Consider the following 19,667-nt stretch of genomic DNA (forward strand, 5'->3'; position numbering starts at 1 on the left):
AAAGAATTAGAGTAGAGAGGTCATAAAGTGTTGAATTGAAGTTGATGACTATGAAGTGAATTTGAAAAGGGATTTGGGATTAATTTGAGATTGAATTGAATATAATTCTTTGATTATGATATTGTGGATGTCGTTATGGTTGTTTGGGAGTTGTTTTGGTAATTGGTGCAAGTAGACAATATAGGGGAGTGGCCAAGTTCCGTTAGCTGCTTAGTTACTCTAGTTGAACTTAAGAGTGTTTCCAGGACTTAACCTTAATATGAATCCTCTTGAATGTAGATGTGCAAGCTTGGGAGAAGAACGTTAAGTAATTAAGGAGACGTAAAGGTATATTAAGGCTAACCCTTTCTTTCGTAAGGCATGATTCCTTTGTTGTGAGCATATATATATATATATATATATATATGACATCCAAAATGCCCCTATTCCTACTAATGCTAGAATTTTATGGTCCTTGATTTTCTCATGATATTTTTGATCTTGTTCATCGTCGTTGATCTCATCTTATGATAGTTGACCCTTTAAGGAAAGATATAGTGATAATGATGATTCCATAATGGTGATTGGAGGTTCACCGACCTTAGTCACTCCGATAGAATTGTAATGTTTCCTTTGGATTCTCATGCTTGATAAATATGTATATATAGTTATTTTCTGACACCGAGCCTATATAGCCGGGTACGATATCTATTGTGCACACCACTGCAGTTGGATACGGATAACACCGAGCCTTGTTTTGGCCGGGTACGGGGGAAACACCGAGCCTTGTTATGACCGGGTACGAGGGATCCCGAGCCTACATGGCCGGGTACGGTATTATTATGTATGTATGTATGGTAACATTTTCTTTAGTGAAAGGTTAAGTATGCATGACAGCCGCCCTCCGAGGCATAATTAGATCTCTTTATCTCATGTTATTTGCATTATTTTATTATGCGGTTATTCATGCCTTACATACTCAGCACATTATTCGTACTAACGTCCTTTTTTTTATGGATGCTGCATTCATACTCGCAGGTAGACAGGGAGACGGACTAGACCCCTAGACTGCTTCATCAGTGATTGCATAGAAGTGCTCCATTTGACCAGGAGTTGCAGTTTAGTTGGTACTATTCTTTTGTGTACTTAGGCATAGCGGGGTCCTGTCCCATCTTTATGATGTTACGCACTCCTTGTAGAGGCTCGTCGACAGATGTAAATAGCTAGATTCTCTATAGCCATACCGGTTCATATTTTGTTTATCATTTTTTTGGGCAGCCTTGTCGGCTTGTACATGGGCATAGTTGATGATGTTTATATAGACGTGCCTATGTTCGATGGAACTTGTGTCTCTTCAATTTGCGGTAATTATGAGTTAGCCATGTGGCTCACCTGGATGTGATTATGAGAAGTATGTTAAGAGGTACTCGGTAGGCTAGCTTCGGGTTCCCGTCATGGCCCTCCGGTTGGGTCGTGATAAAAGTGGGTATCAGAGCAGTTCGTCCTAGGGTGTGTCTACAAGCCGTGTCCAGTAGAGTCTTGTTTTTGGGTGTGAAGCGCACCACACTTATAAATAGGAGGCTGCGGGGGTATTTATGAATGATTGACCTTCCTTTCTCATCTTAGATCGTGCGATAGAGATATATTGTAAGGACTCTCCCTTTTCTGACTGTGTTATGATTTCAGCGATGCCTGTGAAGAGAAAAACAACAGCGGTCCAGAAGGGCAAGTCAGTGGCAAGTAGGAGGACTGAGCGGGTATCGCCTACATACATAGAAGAGGGTGAGTCTCAGAATGAGATTCCATCTCGGACCTCCCACACTCCTCCTGCCTCAGATGAGCATGGAGGAGCCTCAGCTCCAGCTCCAGTACCCCCAGTTCCTCTACCGGATGCCTCAGGTTATGAGATGAGAGAGGCCATTCAGTTATTGACCCATTTAGTAGCCGCTCAGGCTCAGCGACAAGGTACGGGCCATGGAGATAGGGGTGTCAGTGTCAGAGTCCGTGATTTCATTAGTTTGGACCCTCCAGAATTCTTTGGGTCAAAATCGGATGAGGATCCACAAAAATTTATAGATGAGATATTAAGGACATTGTGGGTGATGTATGCTTTAGATGTTGAGTCGGTAGAGTTGGCCTCCTATAGATTAAGGATGTTGCTGTTCATTGGTATGTTATCTGGATGTCCTCTAGGGGGGTCAACGTGCCTCCAGTGGTATGGTAAGAGTTTGTGGATGCTTTCCTTCGGCTTTATATGCCGCCGGAGGTTCGACGGGTTTGAGCTGATAGATTTCTGAACCTTAGACAGGGAAACCTGAGTGCCCGAGAGTATAACCTTCATTTCAATTCTTTGGCTAGGTATGCTCCAGCTATGGTGGCTGACATGGGAGATCGTTTTCATCGATTTGTGAATGGTTTGGGGCCGCATTTGATTGATGATTTTTTGACGTCCTCACTCCAAGAAGGTATGGATATTTCTCGTATATAGGACCATGCCCAGGATCTCGAAGAACGACAACAATAACGGAGGAGTGAGCCTGAGCATGATAGGGGTTATTGTTATATCCCGTATTTTGCATATTCGAAAAATTTGGAATAATTGGGACTAGTAAGAGATAAGGCAATATGTTGATCTTATTTAATATTTATGTTGTTCATGAAAATATTGACGCGGAAAAATGGAGGAAGGCTAAGGGCAAAATTGAAATTTTGGAAATTAGTTTCATGACTTACAAAATATTAACCTAACTAAATGGGCTTGGAAAATCAAAAAAAAAAAAAAAAAAAAAAAGAGGCCCAATGTTTTGTGATGGCCGGCGATGGAAATTAAAAGGGCCTAAGCCCATGTAAAATTTAAACCCATGTATTAAAGAGGAAAAAGGGACCACAAGTTCTTCATAATTCAAGAACTTTCAAGAACAACAAAACTAGACCAAAAAAAGAAAGGGGGTTCGGCCAAGTGAGGAAGAGAGAAAAAAAATTGTAGCCCATCAACCTTTGATCCAAAAATCTTAATTTTCTAGTATTCTTACTAAGTTCAAGACCCTCTTCAACGGGGTATAATATTTGAGGCAAGAAAATACCTTTTGTGGCAAGCGGGAAATTTAAGAAAAGGTAAAAATTCTATCCTTTTTATATTATGGAAGACACATATATATGTTGTAGTATGTGGAAATGAATGAAAAGTATGAAATTTGTGTGTTGTGGGTGTGTGTGTGTGTGTGGCCATGTAGTGTTGTTGGTGGAGGAAGGTGAATAAATTTTATTTAGCATGTTAAGTGTGTTATTATGGACTTTATGATGTAAATGAAGGTTTAATGATTCAAATCGGCATTGAAATTGGTTGTGGGTTGTTGTAGGAAATTACGTGATTTTAGTATGGTTTTATGTAATTGTGGAAGTGAAGTTGTTAAAGTGTGAATTGTTGTTGTTGGTTATAAATTTGAAAGAAGAAAATGCGTCGTCGTAGTTTCGTTACATTTGTAGAGGTTTCGGGTGGAATATGGTGTTAGTGGGATTGTTGGAATATTGTACAAATTGTTTAAAGTTTTCTTGAATTGTGTTTGAATGGTCTTGGATTAGTAATGAACATGTGAGCGTTGATATTGGCTTGAAAATACGTAGTTGAATTGAATGGTGATAAGCTACGTAGAGATAGAAGGTTACTAATATTAGAATGCGCTTTAAATTGATTCTTGATGCTATTGTTATGGTTGTTGGTATTGTTGGTATGGTTGTTGATGAATTTGGCCGAGTTAAATTCTCGGGGATGTTGAATTTACAGGGGAGATGCTGCCGAAATTTCTGTAGACAAGTACTAGTTAGAATTGAATTTCTAAGTACTTGTAGCTAATGTTTGGTAATTAATAACGTTATTGTAGATATTGGGGAGCCCGAGACTTGAGTCAGGATTTGGTTAACGAGCGATCGAGGTATGTAAAGCCTACCTTTCTTTCTTTTGGCATGACCTTTATGAAATGAACAAATGACATATATGTATACTTCTAAAGCAAACTCTATTCTTAGAGCCACTAGGATGGCCGATGTCTTTGACCTCCGTAAGCTATCCCATATGGTTGGATACGCATTTATGATGTTCGAAGATTCTAGTTGATATGTTTCCGAATGATGTCCGAAAAATATTTGATATGGCTAATGTTTTGGATACATATATTTTGATACGTACATATGATCTTAAAGGTTCCATTTGATTTTCTCCATAGTCATAGTTGAAAGTCCCCTAATATGAATGTCACCTGAATTTCCAAAAAGAGCTTCTGAAATGCTTTTAGAAAGTTCTGTACTTCAAAAGTTCGTAACTTTCGTATACTAATTCCGATTGACCCGAAACTGATTTCTGAGCCTTCGGATGTCGTAAATATATTTGTTCATTGAGTATTGGAATTTATTTATTCATTTATATGCATATGGTTTCCTCACTACTCCGCTCGTGCATACTACTATGATATCGTTCGCCGGATCCCGGGCCGGTTTTGTGATCGTGCGCACTATGTTATATTCGGCAGTATGATGTGTTACGGTTCCCGAGACCTCATCATAGGGCCGGGTACCGCTTATATACGGCGTTATGATGTGATATGGCATTTGATGTGTTCTGATGATGTGATATGTTTGATGATATGATATGTTCGGGGATTGTACGGAGATTTGAAACCTTCTGGAGTATGATGTGTTGTGGCGCCAGCGTCGGAGTGGCGACCACGCTCCTGAGCCCTATGCATGATTTTTATTTGCATTATTTATATTTTCAGCATAGGTTTCAATATACTAATTCAGTATCCATTTTCTGTACTTCTCACTTCAGTTATGATTCGGATTACTGTATTTCATGCTTTACATACTCAGTACATATTTCGTACTGACCCCCTTTCTTCGGGGGCTGCGTTTCGTGCCCGCAGGTACAGATGTTCGTTTTGGTGACCCGCCAGTGTAGGACACTTATTCTGCTATTTGGAGTACTCCTTTTGATCCGGAGCTCATATTTTTGGTACATATCTTCTGTTATACATGTTCTGTATATATGGCTATTTGGGTACGGCGGGGCCCTGTCCCGTCATATGTGTCTGTTATGGTTTGTAGAGGCCTGTAGTCATATATCTGGGTCATGGGTCATGTTTGTTCGATTATGTTTGTGATTTGTGCCTTAAGAGGTCCCGTTTGTTATTATGGCCAAAACGGCCCACATGTTTGTATATGTATGTATATTCGGGCGATGTGTATTCTGCCAACCTACCGGCTTTTGGTATGATATTTCTGTACAGGTGACCGCTTAAGATGATGTCTGTTTTCAGTATATGTTCAAAATAACGTATGCTAAATTTGAATAAGTCTTTGATATGTTGATTTGGTAAGCGAATGAGCTTGGGTGTCCAATTAGGACACTATTTACGGCCCACGGGGCTGGGTCGTGACAAAAGTGGTATCAGAGCGGTTTGTCCTCGGAATGTCTACAGGCCGTGTCTAGTAGAGTCTTGTTTATCGATGTGTTGTGCACGACATCTATAAACAGGAGGCTACAGGTCATTTAGGGTGTTACCTTTCTTTGGATCTTAGATCGTGCGATAGAGCTGTGCTATTAGGATGATTTTTTTCTGACCGGTTATTATGTTTACAGTGATGTCTCCGAAGAAGGCGACGGCTGCCCAGAAGGGCAAAGCAGTGGCAGGAGAGACCAGCCAGATACAGAGGGTTACTCGGGCTCGTGCTCAGACTATGCCTGATATTGTGCTGCAGTCAGCGGGCTCTGCTACGCCATCACCATCAGAGGAGCCTAGAGCGATTCCACCAGTAGCTCCAAAGGCTCCAGCGCTCGAGGCTCTAGCTTCTCAGCCAGGGGCAGAGGACAGGGCGATGAGAGAGGCGGTACAGTTATTGACGAAGTTGTAGCAGGACAGGCTCGCAGACGTGGGCTAGGGGTGATGATATGGACAGACGTGACAGTCTGAGGGTTCGTGATTTCTTGACTTGTGGTCCCCCAGAGTTTTATGGGTCAAATCCCGAGGAGGATCCCCAAGATTTTATTCGACAGATGCAGCGTGCGTTGAGACTAGTCAGGGCTTCTGAGACTTAGTCTGTCGAGTTGGCTTCACACAGACTGCGGGATGTAGCGATTAATTAGTATGAGTCCTGGGAGCTGTCCAGAGGCGAGGATGCTCCTCCAGCCGTATAGGATGAGTTCACAGCCGCCTTCCTCAGCCACTTTTTGCCTCTAAAGCTGCGGCGAGCGAGGGTTGACAGAATTTTGCAGCTGAGACAGAGGGGCAGGAGTGTCCGAGAGTATAGCTTAGAGTTTGATTCTCTGGCCAGATATGCGCCCACCATTGTAGCCGATATAGAAGACAGGATGCACCGATACGTTATGGGTTTGGATCACTACTTAGTTGATAGCTGTATGGCAGTGGCATCCCAGTCTAGGATGGATATTACCCGGTTACAGGCATATGCGCAAGGAATGGAGGACCGGCGTAGAAGGAGTCAGCCAGAGAGAGATCATGATAGGAGGCAACCCAAGCGGGCTAGGTCAGCTGGGTATTCTGGGGAGTCTAGAGGCGGACAGCCTCAGTAACAGTATAGCAGATATCCTCCTCAGTAAGGCCGGAGTATACAACCACAGTCTACAGGAAGACGGCTTGATGGTGCAGGGCACTCAGGAGCGGGTCAGAGCTCCAGGGCTTCAGGTTCGCAGGTGAGCCGAAGTTCCAGCCAGGCGAGGACACCTATGCCTCGATGTTCTTATTGTGGGAGGTCTCATCCAGGAGAGTGCTACCGAGCTACAGGAGCCTGTTTTTCTTGTGGCCGCCAGGGCCATATTATGAGAGATTGTCCGTTGGCGGGTGATTCTGGTGGTGCAGCTCAGCCGACGGGATCAGCTGTTGGTTCGTTTTCCACTCCTTCAGCTATGCGCCCTGTGGGGCGGGGTATGCCAGCACCAGCGGGCCACGGTAGAGGTCGTGGTGAGGTTTTTGATTCTAGCAGTCCTTCGAAACGCATATACGCATTGGCTAGCCGACAGGATCAGGAGGCGTCGCCGAATGTTGTCACAGGTACATTATTGATCTTCTCTCGAGTTGTATATGCATTGATCGATCCAGGTTCTACTTTATCATATATTTCTCCCCTCGTCGCTAGTAAAATTGGGATAACACCTGTACCTATAGAGTCGTTCAAGGTAGCTACACCGGTCGGGGATTTTATTATAACGAGGCAGGTATATAAGGATTGTTCTGTGATTATATGTGGCCGTTGCACTAAAGCCGATTTGGTAGATTTGGACATGACTGAATTCAATGTTATTATGGGCATGGATTGGTTAGCCTCTTGTTATGCAAATGTTGACTGTCAGAAAAAGGTAGTTCGCTTACAGTTTCCAGGGGAACCAGTTATAGAATGGGCAGGAAACACAGCATCGCCGAGGGGTAAGTTTATTTCATACCTCAAGGCCAGGAAGATTATTCAGAAAGGGTGTATTTATCATTTGGTTCGTGTGCATGATACTAAAGCAGAAACACCTACTCTCCAGTCAGTTCCAGTTGTTAATGAATTTCCAGATGTGTTTTCGGATGAGCTTCCAGGTCTCCCATCTGAACGGGAGATAGAATTTACGATAGATGTGTGATAAGTTGGTATTTTACCAACTTATCTCTTCTTTAATCTTATATTTTTGCTATGTTTGCTTGAGAAAATAGTGCATTTAATATCATTTACATCTATTTTACAGGTTTATGTGATTTGAAAGTGATCGGAAGAAACCAAGTGAAAATAAAGTCAAAAAGAGGTCAAATTGGACAAAACTGCACAGTTTTGCAAAACTGTCAAAAGTGGACAGTTTTGCAAAAACGGGACAGATTTGCAAAAAACGGGCAGAACTGCAAAAACGAAAATCTGGGGCATATTTTGTCATTTTTTGGACTTGGAAAAATTGGGAAACATAAAAAGGAAGACTAGGGGGCAAAACATTTTCATCTTTGGCATAACACAAGTTCTTGGAGGCTAGGGTTCATCACCAACACCGTGGAAGAGAAGATTTGGTGGCACCCAATGAGAAATTCTTTACCCATTTCTTCTACTCTTGTTTTGTATTGAATATTTATGTGTGTAGTATTTCATTTCAATACTTGAATCTCGTTTATGGAAGTATTCTTGATTAAAGTTTGGATTGAATCTCTTGTTTTGCTTATGTGTTGAATGATTTTATTCCTAATGAAGTGAGTTATTGTTTCTTTAATTAATCTCATGTTGAATGATTCTTAAGGGAGTAGCTAACCCTAAGACTTGCCCATTTATTTCGGTTTAAACTTGGAAGAGGCAAACTCGGGATTGGGAAAGATTAATTAACAAGAATTTGGGGCGTTAACCCTCATCTAATGGAAATCGACCTAGGGATAGGCGACACCACTTGTAGTCATATTCGGGCGTTCTTAATGCTCCTAATTGCTTTAGGGATATTCAATTAGGTAGTCTAGTTAGTCTTCGGAAGAAGTTAATTTAGAGTCATTATCCGAGGCTAAGTAATATAAACTCACCATTATTTGTAAATCATGAAGTACATTGGATCGTTACTTGAGCGTAGTTTCCCTTGTATCCATGCTTGTGGCCATTGATCATTTTACTTGCTTTCTAGGTTAGTTTACATTTTTGCATTAGTTATAATTCTCTCTCAAACAAAACCAACATATTATCCATCGTTTGGTTGTAGCATAGTTGGTGAAAATTCCTACTTTTCCTAATCGCCTACATATTGTTCTCTGTGGGATTCGACCCCGACTCACAGTTGGGTAAATATAATTGCATACGACCGTGCCCATTCTAATTAATAGGGTGGATTTGGACGTTATCAAAAATGGCGCCGTTGCCGGGGAACAATTTGGCGTATTTGGGTTAGTTTGGGATTTAAGCTAACTTGCTTTGGTCCAAACTTTCTTTGCTTTATTTTATCTTTATAAAAAAATAAAAAAAAACTGTCCAGTTTTTTTTTTTTTTTGCAGAAACTGTCCAGTTTTGGCTTCTGCAGAAACTGTCCAGTTCTGAAAAACTGTCCAGTTTTTGCTTCTGCAGAAACTGTCCAGTTCTGAAAAATTGTCCAGTTTGTGCTTTTGCTAAAAAAAATGGCATCATATAATGAAAATTGGTTGGATGGTAGTTGTTCATACTTTGATGACCCATGTCCATATTGTGGAGGACCTCACTTTTGGCAAGATTGTGAAAATGCTCCCGGGAGAGAGATGTGTGCACCGTCTCAATCCTATGATGGGAATATTTGTAATATATGTGGTGGTCAAAATGGACATTGGAGTGATTTTCCTAATTATTTTCCTTCCCCTCTCCAAGTTGTTCTAATGAAAATACTAGTTGTGCTTTTGAGTTTGATAGGAACAATGATATGGCAAACGAAGGGCAAAGTGTCGGATATGAAGGTATCATGGAATTGCTCCAAGCATACTTTGACCGGGAAAGGGAGGAGGAGCGAGAACTCGTCAGGCAATCCATTTTAGAAATGAACAAATCACTTGAGGATGAAAATTTTTCAATTTCCATAGATGTGCCTATTCCTCAAAATGAAGTAGTTGAAGAAGAGATTTCAAATTTACAAGATGAGCCCGAAAATTCTTGTGACCACAACAAGAGTTGTGAAATTGAAGAAGTGGTTCAACTTGAAGAAAATGAGTCAAGTCATAAAGAAAAAATCTCCAATACTCGAAAAGAGGAAATTGAGGAAATGTTGAGTGGCATTATGGGGAGAAATGAAAAATATGGGAAAATTGTGGCCAAATGGTGGGAAGTAGTTCAATATGGAGATGATGAAACTATCCAAAACATGAATTTCACCACGTTAGGATTTTTACAAGCTTTGGACGATTCTCACCATGAAGACAAACTTGACAAAGTGGATATTGTGAGCCAAGATTGGCTAATGAATCAAGCTCAAAAACTTGAAATCTATGGGGATCACCGTGAAGGCCTTTCACGAATGATGGAAGAATATCTAAAAATGCATGTTGAGCAAAGTCAGGAAGTGGAGCTACTTGAAATTGATATCCGGAAATTGGAGGCCGAATTGAATGCAAAGATTGAAGCATGGAATGCTCAATATCAAAGGGCCATGGATCATAATTATGAGTTGGTTTCCAATGAAGAAGAGGTCGAGATTGATTTTCATGAGCTAATGGTGAATTGCCAACCGACCAATCCGAAAATAATGCAAGATGTCGAGATTGAAGAAATGATACTAGAATTGCATAAAAAAGTTCATAAAATAATTTTTGAAGACTCTAGTTCATTTTTGGGTGAGGATGCAAAAATTCATGCAAATCTAGAATTTGAGCGCGTTGGACCTCATTCTAGCCATTTTTCAACGTTGTGCTTGGTGGATGATATGGAAGTTGAACCAACCAAGCCTATGGAGAATTTTGGAGATGAAAAGCAAAGCGTTTTCATTTTGAAGTTTGCTATGCCAAGAAGACAAAATGGCATGCCTCACTTAAGGGCCAAGAAGTGCAAAATGCGACACCCGAGAGTTGACCTCTTTGCTTTCCTACCACCGCCTCATGAGCATCACCGGAATCTTGATTCAAAGTTGGGGCGCAAATTCATATCTTCCAAATGGAGGGAAAAGTGGTAAAAGGTAACTGTCGTGCCGCGACGTTAACTTAAGCGCTTGGTGGGAGGCAACCCATCGTTTTAAAAATTTTAAATTATTTTTGAAATTTGATTTTTTAGAATAGTTTTGTTTATGGTTTTTGACTAATCTGCAAAGTTTCAGAATTTTTGGAGTTGTTTTGAGAAGGTCGAATTTTCGGACAGCATAGCTGCTGAAAATTGCAGAAAGTGTCCAGTTTTTGCTTGTGCAGTGAGGACACTGAAATGTTTTTAGTTGGGGGTGGCATGTGGTAGCACGTTATATTTTGGTTATGCTTGATTGTGTGCCCTTGTCGGGTTTATTTTGTGACTGTTTGTGTGACTGTGGATAAACGTTACAAATGGAACTTGCTCAAATTCTTGAAAATTTCGTTCTTTTTGCATGTTGTGGATTAGTCACTTTTGTTATTTTATTTTCGTTCTAAGTTAGGTAGTTTAGGAGTAAAAATGGTGTTGGGATGTGATTTTTTACCCCTTGGCTAATTTTTGGCTTGCTTGGTACCAACTTATTTAAACCTTAACATATGAACTCTTGATTTTTGAAAAAGAAAAATGATTGAAGTAAGGTTTCTTGTTGTGACTTTTAGATTTAATTTTTGGCTCTTACTTTTACTAATTTGTCTCTTTAGGCTATGAGTGACTTTTTGAGTTCATTTGTTTCAATTGGTTCTTGGATACATATTCTACTTGAGTTTTCATGTGCCATGTGTGATGAGGTTTTTTTGTGAGTTCTTTTACATTACTTGTGGTCTAGAACTTGCCCGGAATGTGTTTCAAGGAGAAATTCTAGGTTACACTTGGTTTGAAAAATGATGTTAGGCCTTCTTTGGATCGTTTTGCCTTAAATTTCCTACCCTTGCATATTTTCCCTAGTCAACCCCTTTTGAGCCTTTAACCTTTTCTTTGGCAACCATGTTACAAACTTTAACCTTTTGTTCTTCATTGATCCATCTTTTGGTACCCTACCTCCTTAAGTGCGTTGAAAGTGCAAACGTAGGCTAAAAGCCTAAGTTTGATGGTGATAGTTGGAAAAAGTTGTGATGTGGGAGTTACTTTAAGGTGAAAGAAAAAAATGAAGTAGTAGAAAAAAAAAAATTGGAAACTTCCTTGTTATTTTGAAAAAGAAAAAAATAAAAATAAAGGAAGGAATAATAAAGAGTTGTGAATAAAGGGAAGACTAGTTGGCGAAATGAAAAATGAAAAAAATGGTGGAAAAGCTTGAAAGGAAGTGTGCTTTGATTGTTGAAAATTGTAGTGCTTAGGGAGGTTTTTGAGTCACTATTTCCAAATTATGTCCCTACCTTAACTAAAAGCCTACATTACAACCCTTTAAGTCCTAATTGATTTTGAACCAAGTGTGTCTATATTAGTGGAGAAATACATGAAGGGCAAGCTTATGGTACTACTTGTGCAATTGAACATCTTTGTGAGAGAAGAGAGTTAATTCTTTCTATTTAATATCCCATTTGTGTTTTGAATTACATTTTATAAGTGTGGGATTCTCTCTTGAGTGTGAGGGCACATGAGAATTTAAGTTGTGAAATTGTTTCATTTTCCAATTGAGAGGAATGAACAAAAGAAAGTTGTTTTGTGATAAGGAGGCAAATTTTGAAGCTTTAGTGTCATGACTTGATTGCTACTTTGATTAACTTGGTGTTTGAGCACTTGAAAGGAAAATGAAGTTTTTAAGAAGAAGTTGGTGATTCATATGTTTTGAATTAATTGTTGGTACCAATCAAAGTCACGTTTTTGTGCTTAAAGTAGACTTTTTAACTTGGTATGATGTTGGTGCACTATTGAGTCGATTTCTTCGAAAGAGATTGTATGTTTTGAATTGCTTGAGGACAAGCAATAGTTTAAGTTTGGGGGTTTGATAAGTTGGTATTTTACCAACTTATCTCTTCTTTAATCTTATATTTTTGCTATGTTTGCTTGAGAAAATAGTGCATTTAATATCATTTACATCTATTTTATAGGTTTATGTGATTTGGAAGTGATCGGAAGAAACCAAGTGAAAATAAAGTCAAAAAGAGGTCAAATTGGACAAAACTGCACAGTTTTGCAAAACTGTCAAAAGTGGACAGTTTTGCAAAAACGGGACAGATTTGCAAAAAACGGGCAGAACTGCAAAAACGAAAATCTGGGGCATATTTTGTCATTTTTTGGACTTGGAAAAATTGGGAAACATAAAAAGGAAGACTAGGGGGCAAAACATTTTCATCTTTGGCATAACACAAGTTCTTGGAGGCTAGGGTTCATCACCAACACCGTGGAAGAGAAGATTTGGTGGCACCCAATGAGAAATTCTTTACCCATTTCTTCTACTCTTGTTTTGTATTGAATATTTATGTGTGTAGTATTTCATTTCAATACTTGAATCTCGTTTATGAAAGTATTCTTGATTAAAGTTTGGATTGAATCTCTTGTTTTGCTTATGTGTTGAATGATTTTATTCCTAATGAAGTGAGTTATTGTTTCTTTAATTAATCTCATGTTGAATGATTCTTAAGGGAGTAGCTAACCCTAAGACTTGCCCATTTATTTCGGTTTAAACTTGGAAGAGGCAAACTCGGGATTGGGAAAGATTAATTAACAAGAATTTGGGGTGTTAACCCTCATCTAATGGAAATCGACCTAGGGATAGGCGACACCACTTGTAGCCATATTCGGGTGTTCTTAATGCTCCTAATTTCTTTAGGGATATTCAATTAGGTAGTCTAGTTAGTCTTCGGAAGAAGCTAATTTAGAGTCATTATCCGAGGCTAAGTAATATAAACTCACCATTATTTGTAAATCATGAAGTACATTGGATCGTTACTTGAGCGTAGTTTCCCTTGTATCCATGCTTGTGGCCATTGATCATTTTACTTGCTTTCTAGGTTAGTTTACATTTTTGCATTAGTTATAATTCTCTCTCAAACAAAACCAACATATTATCCATCGTTTGGTTGTAGCGTAGTTGGTGAAAATTCCTACTTTTCCTAATCGCCTACATATTGTTCTCTGTGGGATTCGACCCCGACTCATAGTTGGGTAAATATATTTGCATACGACCGTGCCCATTCTAATTAATAGGGTGGATTTGGACGTTATCAATGTGCTGCTAGATACTTACCCTATATCTATTCCACCTTACAGAATGGCACCTGCAGAATTGAAAGAATTGAAAGAGCAACTGAAAGATCTATTAGAAAAAGGTTTCATCAGACCCAGTACGTCACCTTGGGGAGCGCCGGTATTGTTTGTAAGAAAGAAAGACGGGTCGCTGCGGATGTGCATTGATTACAGACAGCTAAATAAGGTGACTATAAAGAATAAATATCCCCTCCCCCGGATTGATGATTTATTTGACCAGTTGCAGGGTGCTAAATATTTTTCGAAGATAGATTTGCGCTCGGGCTATCATCAGGTGCGAGTACGAGAGGCAGACATTCCAAAGACTGCTTTCAGGACCCGATACGGGCATTATGAGTTCAGAGTGATGTCTTTTGGGCTGACTAATGCTCCAGCAGTGTTTATGGATTTGATGAATCGGGTATTCAGGCCGTTCTAGATATGTTTGTGATCGTGTTTATTGATGATATTCTGGTTTAGTCCCGATCAGCAGAGGAGCATTCAGACCATCTGAGGACAGTACTTGGCACACTTCGGCAATAGAAATTATATGCTTTGCATATAACATAACCCGGCCCTCTAGTGCGGAACGCGGTGGACAAAATCATCATGTGCCATCCTGGCCGTCACTCCCAACTCATGATGATATAGATATATATATAACAGATCCTGACCCGCCTATGAGGGACGCGGTGAACAATGCAGTGGAAGGCGCACGATAACATGTCCTGGCCCGAGACGCAGTGAATCATACCGTGGAGTACGCACGAGAACATAACATGCCCTGGCCCGGGACTCAGTGAAAGATGCATTGAGTCGTGCACGAGCAGAGTCGTGAGAAACCATGCGCACATAAATCAAGACTCGATGGATATGTACACTTACTGACATTCGAAGGCTCAGAAACAAGTCTTGAGTCAATCCGAGTTGGTATACGCAAGTTATGAACGTTTGAAGTACAGAACCTTGTACGATCGTTTCAGAAACCATTTTTGGAAAATCGGAGCAACAAGCATATCAAGTACATTTCGAATATCATTATGGATCAGATCAGAAAGAGCTTTTGAAACCATGTACGTATAAGAAAGTTATGGACATTCTAGTACAAAACCTTTTACGGACATTTCAAAGCAACCCGAGATCGTATATGAAAGTTAGGAACAATAAAGCTTACAAAGAATGCTCATATAAGGATACTCATATCAGGATACTTATATCAGAATACTTATATCAAAATACTTATATCAAAGTACTTATATCAGAATACTTATATCAGAATTTCTAATTACTTATATCAGAAGGCGCATACGAATCATAAACAAACTCTGAATCAAGAGTAGAGTTACGTCAAAGTACACATCATAACTTACTTGGCTCTAGGACATGCCAAAAGAAAGAAAGGGTAAGCCTTACATACCTGTGACATGCCCAACTAGCTACGCTTATTTGTCCGAACTTGCTAGTCTACATTTAATAATATTGACATAATCATTAGATTCATCGACATATACTCGTCTTAATCTGTTATAGCCCGTATTTTTTACATTCGGATATTTCGAGATAGTCGTGGCAAGTTAAGGGTAAGACCATTTTAAAAAATTATTTTAATGTACAAGTTGTTATGAATATTATTTAAGAATATTATTAGTATGGAAATATTGAGAAAGGCTAAGGGTAAAAAGAAAAATTCACAAAAGCGTTCATGGAAATATTGTGGAAGGCTAAGGGCAAAATGGGAATTTCACAAGTATTCAAGAAAATTCTTGAATAGTCCAACTTGGCCATGTGGCCGTCCAAGGTGTGGTGGGATTGGGCCCACATGGATGAATTATGTGTATCTATATATATATTATTAGTCACAATTATCATCACAAAGATTCAAGAAGCTTGGAGAAAGAAAAAAAAAGGAAAAGAAGAAGAGGGCATTCGGCCCTAGCCAAGAAATTGGCTCCATGGAAATTGATGAAAAAAAATCATTTTATCCTAGTATTCTAACTAATTTGAAGGTCCTTAACAACATGGAATGGTTGTTGGAGCAAGCCAAGCATCCATTTGGGTGATTTGCAAACCCTAGTCAAGTGAGAAGACAACTGGAGGAAGGTAAGGTTTAAGCTTCTTTTATATATGTTATGGATGATTTATGCGTGTTGTTGTGTGTGGAAGTGGATGAAATTCATGACATAGATATGTGTGGGTATTGGCCGAATATGAGCTATATAGGTGAGATGTGATGAATTGATTTTATTTAGTATATTGATTGTTGTAGTTGTGGATTCCATGATGTAAAATGAGGATTTAATGGTTGAAAATGAAGTTGTAATTGTTTGTGGATTATGGAAGAAGTTAATGTGACATTAGTATGGTTCCTTATAATTATAAGAATAGAGTTGCTAATGTGTATGTTGTAAATATACTTAATGAACTTGGAAATGAGACATGTGTTTGGAAGATTGTAAGTTGGGTTGTTGTAATTGAATTTGAAAGAAGGAAGTGTGTTGTTATGGTTCTTGTTGCATTTGGAAGGTTTTGTGTGAAATGGCATATTGGCTAGATTGTTTTGAATATTGTATGACTTGTTTGAAGTATTCTTGAATTGTGTTTGTAAGGTCTTGGGCAAGTATTTGAATGTGTAAGCATTGATGTTGGCTTGATTTCATGTGATTGAATTTATTATAAATGGAATGTCGTCGGATTGTGTAGAAAGAATTGTTAATGTTAGAATGTATTTTGAAATAATTGTTGAAGTTGGAAGATATGATTGTTGGTATTGTTATTGATAATTTGGCCGAGTTGCATTTCGGTTTTGTTGTTGATAAATTGGCCGAGTTAGATTCTCAGGGATGATGTGTTTACAGGGGAAATGCTGCCGAAATTTCGACAGATTATAAGTGAATTTGTTTGAGAAGCTAAGGCAAGTGAATGACAATGAATCTAATGATTATGTAAAATCTTCTTGAATGTAGAATAGCAAGCTTGGATAAATAAGCGTAGCTAATAAGGCGTGGGACAGGTATGTAAGGCTTACCCCTTCTTTCTTTTTGGCATGGTCTTTGTGAAATGAACAAACGATATGTATATTATCCAAAGAAATTCCGATTCTTAGAGACACTAGGATAGCTAACGTTCTTGATTTCCATAAGCTACTCCATATGGTTTGACACAAATCTATGAATTCCAAAGTTCTATTGGATATGTTTCCGAACGTGTTTACGATTCTTATTTGCCTATTGATATAAGCATACTTAGTGTGGTTAAGGTTATTGCATGATTGGATAACGAGCCAAGTATAAGAGTTCATGTCCTCAAAACGGTTTTGTAAGTATTAATGTTTCTAACTCTTGCATACAGTTTTGGATCGGGCCGAACGTTCCTCGGCAGTAATATAATATATCTATGGATCGGGCTGCACGTTCCGCAGAAATACACTGTATGATATTCTATGAGTATGCATGCATGAATCTGTTATATGCATATGTGATATATGATGCCGGCCTGTTGATTTGATCCATAACGATATTCGAAAGGTACCTGACATGATTATGGCTTTGATTTTCCAATAATGGCTTCTGAAACGCTTGTAGAACGTTCTGTACTTCAAACGCTCATAACTTTCTCATACTAAGTCGGATTGACCCGAAACTTGTTTCTGAGCCTTCAGATGTCGGTAAGTATAAGTGTCTATCGAGTCTTGGTTTATATGCATATAGTTTCTCATGACTCTGTTCGTGCAAGCCTCAATATGTCTATTCACTGAGCCCGGGCCAGGACATGTTCTCATGCGTACTCCACTGCATTTTTCACCGAGTCCCTCTCACTTGCGTGCCGGGACACATTATATGTATATGATGATATGATTATATGGGGATGGCGTCCAGGATGGCATATGATGATTTTATTCACCGAGACCCGCAATAGAGGGCCGGGACACGTTATGTATATATGGTATATGACTCTGACATGCATGATTCTATCCACCGAGTCCCTCAATAGAGGGTCGGGACACGTTATATGTATACATAATATATGATGTTTACATGCATGATTCTATCCACCGAGTCCCTCACGTGAGGGCCGAGACACGTTATGCATACATGACATATTATGATATATGGATCGGGCCGTACGTTCCACGGCATTATATTGATACATTATGATATGTGGATCAGGCTGTACGTTCCATGGCATTTAATTGATACATGACTTTCATTTATGATTTATGATGATGACATACATGATTTTCGTTTCAAAAGGCAAGTGCTTTGATGTTTTAAAAGGTCATACTTGATTCTGGTAAATCTCTGTTTCAATTATGATACTCTTTTCTGTATTCCATGCCTTACATGCTCAGTACATATTCCATACTGACCCCCTTTCTTCGGGGGCTGCGTTTCATGACACGCAGGTACACCCAGATGATTGGAAGATTTTTTTAGAAGATGTTTCAGCAGGATTGGCGAGCTCCACTTCCGCCCGGAGTGTTGCCGAGTCTGAGTATATATGTTATGATTTCTGATAGATGTTAGAGACTTTGCAGACAGAGTTGTGGGTATAGAATGTCAGTTTTGTAAGCGGCTCCATCAGCCGATATGTCACTCTGTGTTATGTGATAAATTCTACATGATTACAGATTTTATTTTATTTGAGAATAACGATGAAAAAGAATATTTCTGAAAGTTGTAATATGTATTTCATGTTTATTTGAATTAAAAGTCTAAGAAGATTATGTGTGCACTAAGGGTCAGAGGGTTCGCTCTGCCCTAAGTAAAGGTCAGGTTCCCATCAGACCCTAGTGAGATAAGGGTATGACAAAGTGGTATCAGAGCAGGTTTGTCCTCGGGGTTGTCTGCAAAGTCGTGTCCAGTAGAGTCATGTTTATGGTGTGAAGCCGGCCACATTTATAAACAGGAGGCTACGGGGCATCTAGGGATTGTTGACCTTCTTTCTTTTTTTTAAGATCGTGTGATAGAGCCAAGTCATAGGAAAATGAAATTCCTTATGTAAGCCTTACATACGACGGATGGCGGTAAGTGATGATATGGAAAGTTATAAAAGTGAGCTTTGATATACTTGTTCTGTTATCTGAAATTGGAAGTCCTGGATGGCTAGAATGTGATATATAGTTGTATGCTCTGAAAGGCATTATCGGTATTTGCTATGTACAGATCCTGAATAGTAAGAATGGTAAAGGAGACCTGGTCAGAATTTTTCAAAATCAGGTTATTTGATCTGGAATACCTAACAGGAAGAGTGTGGAAAGGAAATATCATAAAAGGACAATAAGTGGGATGAGTTGTTTCAGAAAGGTTATGGATTTGGTATAACATGAAGAATAATAGCAAAAAGGACGATTAGCAGTCCGAAGGATTGCAATGAATGACATTTGAGGCTTAGTAGGAGCAAGGTCTGTTGAAGGAATCAGAGAAAGTTGACAATCAGTTTTGCTGTAGATTATTATGTAAGGATGGTGAGTGGAAATCCGAACAGATTGATATTTGGGTACTTATAAGTAACGGCGATAAAGGTATATTTGCTACCATCGGGAATCTGGAAGTCCAGGACAGGAAATAGTCATACACATAAGTGAAAAGTGAACCCTGGGAATTGAAAAGGACAAAATAGTAATTGTAAAAGAAAGGACGTGTTACGAAGATGTCTCGGAATCTGTAAGACTTCGATTTTCTCTAGATCATGTATTAAAGGTCATGCGAGGAAGTGGACGCGATTATATCAGCATTAAGGCACCAGATTCCATCGAAGTTATGAGGTTAAGCGTGCTAAGGTGGGAGAAATTTTAGGATGGGTAACCCCCTGGGAAGTGAACTAAAAGTTCTATAAATTGAAACATAAGAGACAAATGAGAGGATAGAGTGGCCTAAGGGGAACTAGATTATATGGGGTGGTTGGAGACCATAAGAGGT

This window comes from Lycium barbarum, chromosome 4 (assembly GCF_019175385.1).
Source record: "Lycium barbarum isolate Lr01 chromosome 4, ASM1917538v2, whole genome shotgun sequence".
In the NCBI taxonomy this organism is placed as follows: Eukaryota; Viridiplantae; Streptophyta; class Magnoliopsida; order Solanales; family Solanaceae; genus Lycium; species Lycium barbarum.